The sequence below is a fragment of the Pelodiscus sinensis genome, chromosome 1 (assembly GCF_052426305.1).
Source record: "Pelodiscus sinensis isolate ZL-2025 chromosome 1, ASM5242630v1, whole genome shotgun sequence".
Taxonomy (NCBI): Eukaryota; Metazoa; Chordata; order Testudines; family Trionychidae; genus Pelodiscus; species Pelodiscus sinensis.
This window is the reverse complement of record NC_143052.1, coordinates 328,130,658-328,138,394: the sequence shown is the minus strand read 5'-3', so window position 1 is coordinate 328,138,394 and position 7,737 is coordinate 328,130,658.

Sequence of the window (7,737 nt, the reverse complement as noted above, 5' to 3'; positions counted from 1 at the left end):
CAAAGGGAGATAGGGGGAGTGCGTCGGAGTCAAGGCGGAAAAAAGGGGGGTTCCCCCCCCCTTTCCTTGGGACGGCTCCGGGACATCGTTACACGTGGTGGAGAATGTGGGTAGGCGATCAACCCCGACACGGGGGTTCGTAAAGGGGGGGAGTAAGCGGTAATGCGGAGTTCATTTGCAGACAGGATGGAACCTAACCGGATTATAGAGTGGTGGACGGAAACACAGAAGGTGCAGCAGCAACAACAAATGCAGGCCTTACAACAGCTGCTGACACAGATTCAAGAACGGCAGGAGCAGGCGGCGAGGGAGTCACGGGGCGCCGCCGTCGGAGTCGTGACCGGGACGCCAGGGACCGACGAGGAGAGCGGGGCCCGGCTACCCATACGCCTGACTAAGTTAGGGCCGGATGATGACCCGGAGGCCTTTTTGGTCACGTTTGAGCGCGTGGCCACCGCGGCTAGGTGGCCCCAGGAACATTGGGCGACCCTACTCGCCCCATATCTCTCAGGACCCGCCCAGCTGGCCTACCGGGGGATGTCGACGCGAGACGCATTGTGCTACTATAAAGTGAAGGAAGCGGTCCTCGATCAGCTGGGGGTTACCCCGGAGACCCATCGGCGGAGGTTTCGCGAGGCCAGGTATGATCCTCAAGAACGACCGCGGGCCGTGGCGCAACGGGTGAAGGAGGCAGGTACGCGATGGCTAGAGCCCGAAAACAAGACGGGGGCCCAGGTAGCCGATATGGTTATCCTGGAGCAGTATATCCGTATCCTCCCCACGGAAGGGCAGCTGTGGGTACGCCGTCACCTGCCAGAAACCTTAGATGAGGCCGTAACCTTAATGGAACACTTTCTAGCCGCGGAAGGGGTGGATAGTAAACCGGCCGGGGGGCCCCAACGAGAGACCAGGAAGGGCGAGCCGACCCTACCAAAACCCGCCGGACCTCCGCGCAGCGGGGAGGGACGGAGAGGCCTCTTAGGTCCCCTCCCCGAGAGGAGGCTGGCGCCCCGGTGGAGCCGACCACCAACCGAAGCGAGGGTGGACCGCGCGACTGAAACCGGACCAGGGACGTCCACTCAGGAAGGGGCGCCCAAGGTAGTGTGCTACCAATGTGGACAGGAAGGACACTACAAACGAGACTGCACGATGATGGACTGCACCTTCGGCCAGAGATGGGGAGCAGCGAGCACCGCGCAGGTAACGCGAAAACTGTGGGTTAATGGGCACCCCGCGGAGGCGATACTAGACTCAGGGTGCGGGCAGACTATCGTTAGGCGGGATGTAATACACCCGCAGCAAGCAAAAGGCCCCACCATAGCCCTACGGTGCGTCCATGGAGATGTCCACCACTACCCCACGACGCGGGTGTGGATTAGGGATGGGGAGCTAGAAGAGGAATGTATAGTGGCGGTAGGCCCCAAGTTGGCGTACCCACTCTTAGTGGGGCGGGATTGGCCGGGGCTAAAGAGACTTTTAAGCCAATGGGGTGAGGGACGACCCATCGGGAAGGGAGGGGACACCGAACAAGGGACACTGGTGGCTCAGGGGGAGGAGGCGCAAGGACAGCCCGGGCCCCTACAGAGGGCAGAGGGGACCCCGGTGACGACACGCCTCGAGGTGGAAGAGGGCGACTTCCTCACGCAGCAGCGGGAGGACCCCACCCTGCAAGCCGCCTGGGCCCAGATTCGGACAACAAATGACCCCCAGTCCGGGAGCCCAGCAGGTCAACCCAGCGGACCCCGGTTTGAGGTAAAGGGGGATCGCCTGTATCGGGTGGCCGAGGGAGACCTTCATGGGGAGGAACGATGGCAGCTTTTAGTCCCCCGACCCTACCGATGGAAGGTCCTAGAGTTAGCCCATGAACATCCGTGGTCCGGGCACTTGGGGACGGAGAAGACCCAGCAGAAGGTGCTGCAACGCTTTTACTGGCCGGGGGTGTACCAGGAGATTAAGAACTTCTGCACCTCCTGCCCGCAGTGCCAAAAGACCTCGACAAACAGGGCACCTCCGGCCCCGTTGGTCCCCCTCCCTGTGGTCGGGACCCCCTTTGAACGGGTCGCGCTGGACCTGGTGGGACCCCTGGACAAATCCGCACGGGGGCATAGCTATATTCTCGTTATTGTGGACTATGCTACGCGCTGGCCCGAGGCCATCCCTTTAAAGAAGGCCACGGCCCCGATAATAGCAGAGGCATTGGTAAAATTGTTCTCCTGGGTCGGGTTACCCAAAGAGTTATTAACAGATCAAGGGACGAATTTAACGTCCAAAATAATGGTGGACCTGTGTAAAGTGTTACAGATCCGGAAAATCCGAACATCGGTGTACCACCCGCAAACAGACGGCCTCGTCGAACGCTTTAATCGTACCCTCAAGGGGATGTTGCGGAAGTTCGTGCAAGATGACCCCCGCGAGTGGGACAAGTTACTCCCGGCCTTGATGTTCGCGGTGCGAGAAGTCCCCCAGGCGTCCTTAGGATACTCACCGTTCGAGCTACTATATGGGCGGCGACCCCGCGGCATTCTGGACCTGGTGAGAGAAGGATGGGAGGCCGCTACCTCCTCCGCACTGGGGACCGCTCAGTACGTGAGTAAGCTAAAGAAAACCTTACATGAGTTAGCGGGATGGGCCCAAGGGAACCTGAAGAAGGCACAGGACCGGCAGAAGGAGTCTTATGACAGGAAGGCCCAGGTGCGGGAATTTGAGCCAGGCGATCAGGTCCTCCTGCTACTACCCAGCGGAGACTCGAAACTGCTGGCACACTGGCAAGGCCCTTTCCGGATATTGAGGAAGGTGGGGCCCGTAGACTACGAGGTACGAGTAAATAGGAACAGGGGGGAGACGCAAATTTATCACATTAACTTATTAAAGAAGTGGAACCCTCGGGAAGTCCTCTTAGTCGACCCCCGGCCAACCGATATAGAGTTCGGTCCATGGGGGGAGCCAGAGGTCAGGGTCGAAGGGATAAAGGTCGGAGAAGACCTCTCTCATGTACAGCGAGATCAGTTAACGCGCCTTCTGGGAGGGTTTCCAGAGGTGTTGACGAGCCGCCCCGGGCAAACCTCCCTGGTGCAACACGATATTAAGACAGAAACGGGCAAAGTAGTACGCGATAATATGCGCCCACTCCCCCGGAAGCTGTGGGGTACCGTAAAAGAGGAGCTCCAAGCGATGCTGGAGTGGGGAGTAATACAAGAGTCCCACAGTGAATGGCGGAGCCCGATTGTCCTGGTACCCAAACCGGACGGGTCTACTAGATTTTGCATAGACTTTAGGAAGGTGAACGCGATATCCCGTTTTGATGCCTACCCTAGGCCCCGAATAGACGAACTGTTGGACCGGCTCGGAGGATCCGCCTACCTATCGACCCTAGACCTGACAAAGGGCTATTGGCAAATCCCTTTATTGGCAGAGGCACAGGCAAAGACGGCGTTCGCCACCCCCTTCGGGTTATACCAGTTTAGAAATATGCCGTTCGGACTGTACGGAGCCGCCGCAACCTTCCAGAGGCTTATGAACCGCATTTTGAGAGACCATCAGAATTACGCGGCGGCCTACATTGATGACATTATAATTTTCAGCAAATCCTGGGAAGAACACATGGAGCACCTGGCGGCGATACTGCGAACATTAAAGCAGGCAGGGCTAACCGCCAACCCAAAAAAATGCCAATTCGGAAAAACAGAGAATTCAGATGATTGCCACGCCATCCGAAGGAGAAGACCTCGGGCCTTGGGGCGGCGAGGAAGAACTGGAAGGAGAGGGCGCGATAGGAGCGGAGTTGACGAACCCTCAGCGGGAACAACTACGTGACGTCCTCCGGAGACACCAAAAAACACTCACCACCCGACCCGGACGCACGACCCTAGGGACACATCGGATAGAAACCGAAGGCGGGAAGGTCGTCCGAGAATCCCTCCGTCCGTTGCCCCGGAAGGTATGGGACACCGTTGCCCGGGAAATCCAGCAGATGCTGCAGTGGGGCGTGATAGAGGAGTCCAGGAGCGAGTGGCGGAGCCCGATTGTCCTGGTCCCGAAGCCAGACGGGTCGACCAGGTTCTGTATCGACTTCAGAAAGGTCAACGCCATCTCCCGCTTCGACGCGTACCCTATGCCACGGGTGGACGAACTCCTCGAGCGACTAGGCCAAGCCGCGTACATATCGACGTTAGACCTCTCCAAGGGGTACTGGCAGATCCCGCTAGACCCCGAAGCCAGGGAAAAGACGGCCTTTTCGACCCCAGTGGGGCTATTCCACTTTATAACCATGCCTTTCGGGCTACACGGAGCGGCGGCCACCTTCCAGAGGGTGATGGACCGCATGCTGACCCCCCACCAAGAGTACTCCGCCGCCTATATAGACGACATCGTCGTCTATAGCCAGACGTGGGAAGAACATCTAAAGCAGGTGCCAGATATCCTGAGTAGACTATATATTCATATGCCTACCATCAAGCAGGGTAGCTTGAGGCAGTTCCTGGTGGAGGCAGTGTCCATTCTAGCTCACCATCACCTAGAGGCAGTGATCTTCAGCCTCCTCATCAAACGTCTGCCGATGGACAGTGTGGCGGGGCCGCCCCGCCACTCCCGGGATCGGCGGCAGCCCGAAGGTCCCCCAGGTCCGGAGGGACGGCGGAAGCGCTCGGACGCGTGAGCGCCGGGGAGGACAGACACCCGCGCGGGGCCGCGCTGGGGCTGGCGTCAGCGGCAGGCCCCGGGGGCGAGACGCGGCCTGATGACGGGGGCCGTGACGTCAGCACGAGGCGCCCGGCGGGCGATTTAAAATGAGCGCCAGAGGCGGCAGAAGGGGGGAGCCGGCAGACGGAGGAGGCAGCCCCGGGAGAGGCGGAACCGAGCGGGTACTGGCGGGCCTGGGTGCGGTTTAACCCAGGGGGCCGGGACTAAGGGGGAAAGAAGCGGCCCAGGGCGGGGCCGTGGAACCCGAGAGCGGGGGCGTTTAGGGTCCACAGACCCCCCCCGTTGTGAGTGAGGACAAGTGTCCTGACTCTAGGGCCCTGGGGCGGGGTCCGGAGCGAGGGCGGGCCCGGACCCCCTTTCCCCCTCCTCTGGTTACACGCTCACGAAAGCGGCCATTGGGAGGAGGGAACCCTGAGTATTGTGAAAGGCAGGTAGCCGTTGTGGGCCAAAGGGAGATAGGGGGAGTGCGTCGGAGTCAAGGCGGAAAAAAGGGGGGGTCCCCCCCCTTTCCTTGGGACGGCTCCGGGACATCGTTACAGACAGGTATATACTGCTCCTTACAGTGTTCATATTGATAACCATGGATCCCACGGCTTCACTGGAAGATGTAAGGCTTCATTTAAGCCACAGACAGTTTGAGATCATTCCTAAAGGATAATAGCTTGGGTCTTTCTGCAGAAAGGTCCAAGACCATGTCAAGGTGGGTGCAGGGAGAAATTAAGTGTCATTCTGTTTCCATTAATTAATAGTTGCTTTGGCATCCTAAAGACTTCCCTTTACTGGCATCACTGGAGTGGATTTTTGCACCAGGCTTTTGGTATCAGCAAGAGTATGGCTGCTGGAATGGAATTGTCATTCTTGGTACTTAAAGACAGGGCGGTAAGCATATCTATCATTTCATTCAAACATCCCTAGCTGAATTATCAGTCATCTGTGCTGGAATCTAAGAACATAAGAACGGCTGTAGTGGGTCAGACCAAATGTCCATCTAGCCCAGGATCCTGTCTTCAGACAGTGCCCAATGCCAGGTGCCCCATAGGGAGTGAACAGAACATGCCCATTCTGGCAAATAGAGGCCAGGGAATGCCATTTGTGAAGAGGTCATGGGCTAGCCACAAATATTTGTTCTCATAGTTGTACATCCAGTTAGTAGGAAGATCATTTTTCTTTCTTCAACTTGTCTCCCAGGCCGTAGATCTTTGGGCATCACATGCTCATGATTCCATATCTACTGAGAAGTAGGAAAACAGGAACTGTGATTAGAGCTCTGTGTCCTTTCCTTCTGAAGTCTAGCATTAATGGTTATGATGCAGTAAGACTAGGATTGTGTCTATACAGCACCCTAAACTTGAAATAAGATGCACAATTTGCACTCCGCAAATTGCGTATCATATTTTGCATAGCCTATTTTGAAATGTGGCGCTTCTACACAGCACCAAATGTCGAAATAATGTGCTATTTCAAGCCATCCCTCATGCAACAAAGTTTATTGGGATGGCTAAATCGTGTGCCCATTATTTTGAAAAATATTTCAAAATAACGGGCTGCTTGTGTAAATGTGGGGTAGCTATTTCGGGATACCTCCAGGATCCCCAAATAGTCATGCACTGTAGAAATGTAACCTGAAATGTAACTTAACTTAGTTCTGTAACTAGAAACTCAATATGTAAAACATGAGGACCATATAAGGAGGACAGCACTCTGGCAGGGCTTGACAAATAATACAATCTACTCACCCATGGCGTGTAGATTGTAACCTGGAAGAGCTGGGTTCGGGCGATCTGTGCATGCGCAGATCGCCGGACAGCGCGGCTGGTGAGCCCTGATCATAGTCAAGGAGAACATTTGTTCTTTACTTAAATATGATGCATATAGTCAGAGCCACAAAAGTCTCCAGGGGTCACATATAACTTATGTTAAATTGCAGTGACACCACTGAGCTGTGGAGATCTCTGGGGACAGATCCCTTGCTCGCCCCTCAAGTCCTGAAGGTCCTAATAGAAAAAATAAAGACTCCAACAAGCCAAGAAGGAAGCATGACCTCAGAGACAGAAACTGACCTGCATTTAGCAGCTGCTGAACCTCTCACAGTAAGTTAGACGACAGACATGTATTTCTCTGCCTTGTGACAAACATGCTGATGGAAAGCTAGATGAGTGGTATAATATTGCCATATGGGCACTTCTTTTCTGAAGTAGACTGTTTCCTGGATTCCAGCTGTGCTTTCTGTGGAACAACAGATGGAAGATTTAGAGTATGTGGCTGATTCACTTAATAATATCTGGCAATTAGAAAGTCTTTGAATCAGATTTCTTACAGTGCTTTGCAAATGTTTTGTACAACTCACAACATGCCTTGATAGGTCGTACACATTTTTACAGATATGGGACGCTAAGGCACACATGGAGTGAATTGCTCTCGGTCATTCATCAAGTTAGTGACAGGAGTGAGAATTTAGTCCAGCAGGTATCAGAAGGGGAGAGAGTGTGATAGTGTTAGGAAGAGACCTCTTCTTTTACCACGCTCTCCTTTCAGGCAACATGTGCCATCTTTGAAGTGGTGTCAGCATTGCAGTTGAGCAAAACAGTGCAGGAGCTGTTCCCGGAGTTGTTTACTGTTCTCCTGCAGCAGATCAGCCAAACCCTAGGACAAAAGATGCCTTTGCCCAGGATGAGCAGCCGAAGGAGGTTATTCAGAAAAGGACAACAACTATGTGAGGGCAACCCTTGCAGGTAATTAGAAGAAAGGGAGCAAAACAAAGAGAATCCCAGTACATTTGTGTGACACTCCCCAGGAGTTCTCAGGGTTATGAGGCACCTTACCATCACCTGCTTTTAATATGAGAAAGTCTTGTTTGTGCTTGCTATAGGTCAGTTCCCTGAAACCACCAACCTCTGGCAACACAAACACTACTATCTAGGCCTCCTCAGGCCTCAGTCTCTTTGTCCTCTCTTTCTGACTACAGTTTAGAGAATCTCTATCAACGGATTCTCTTCTAAGAGAAGTCTCCCTGCGATTTACGTGCATCTCCGCACCAAT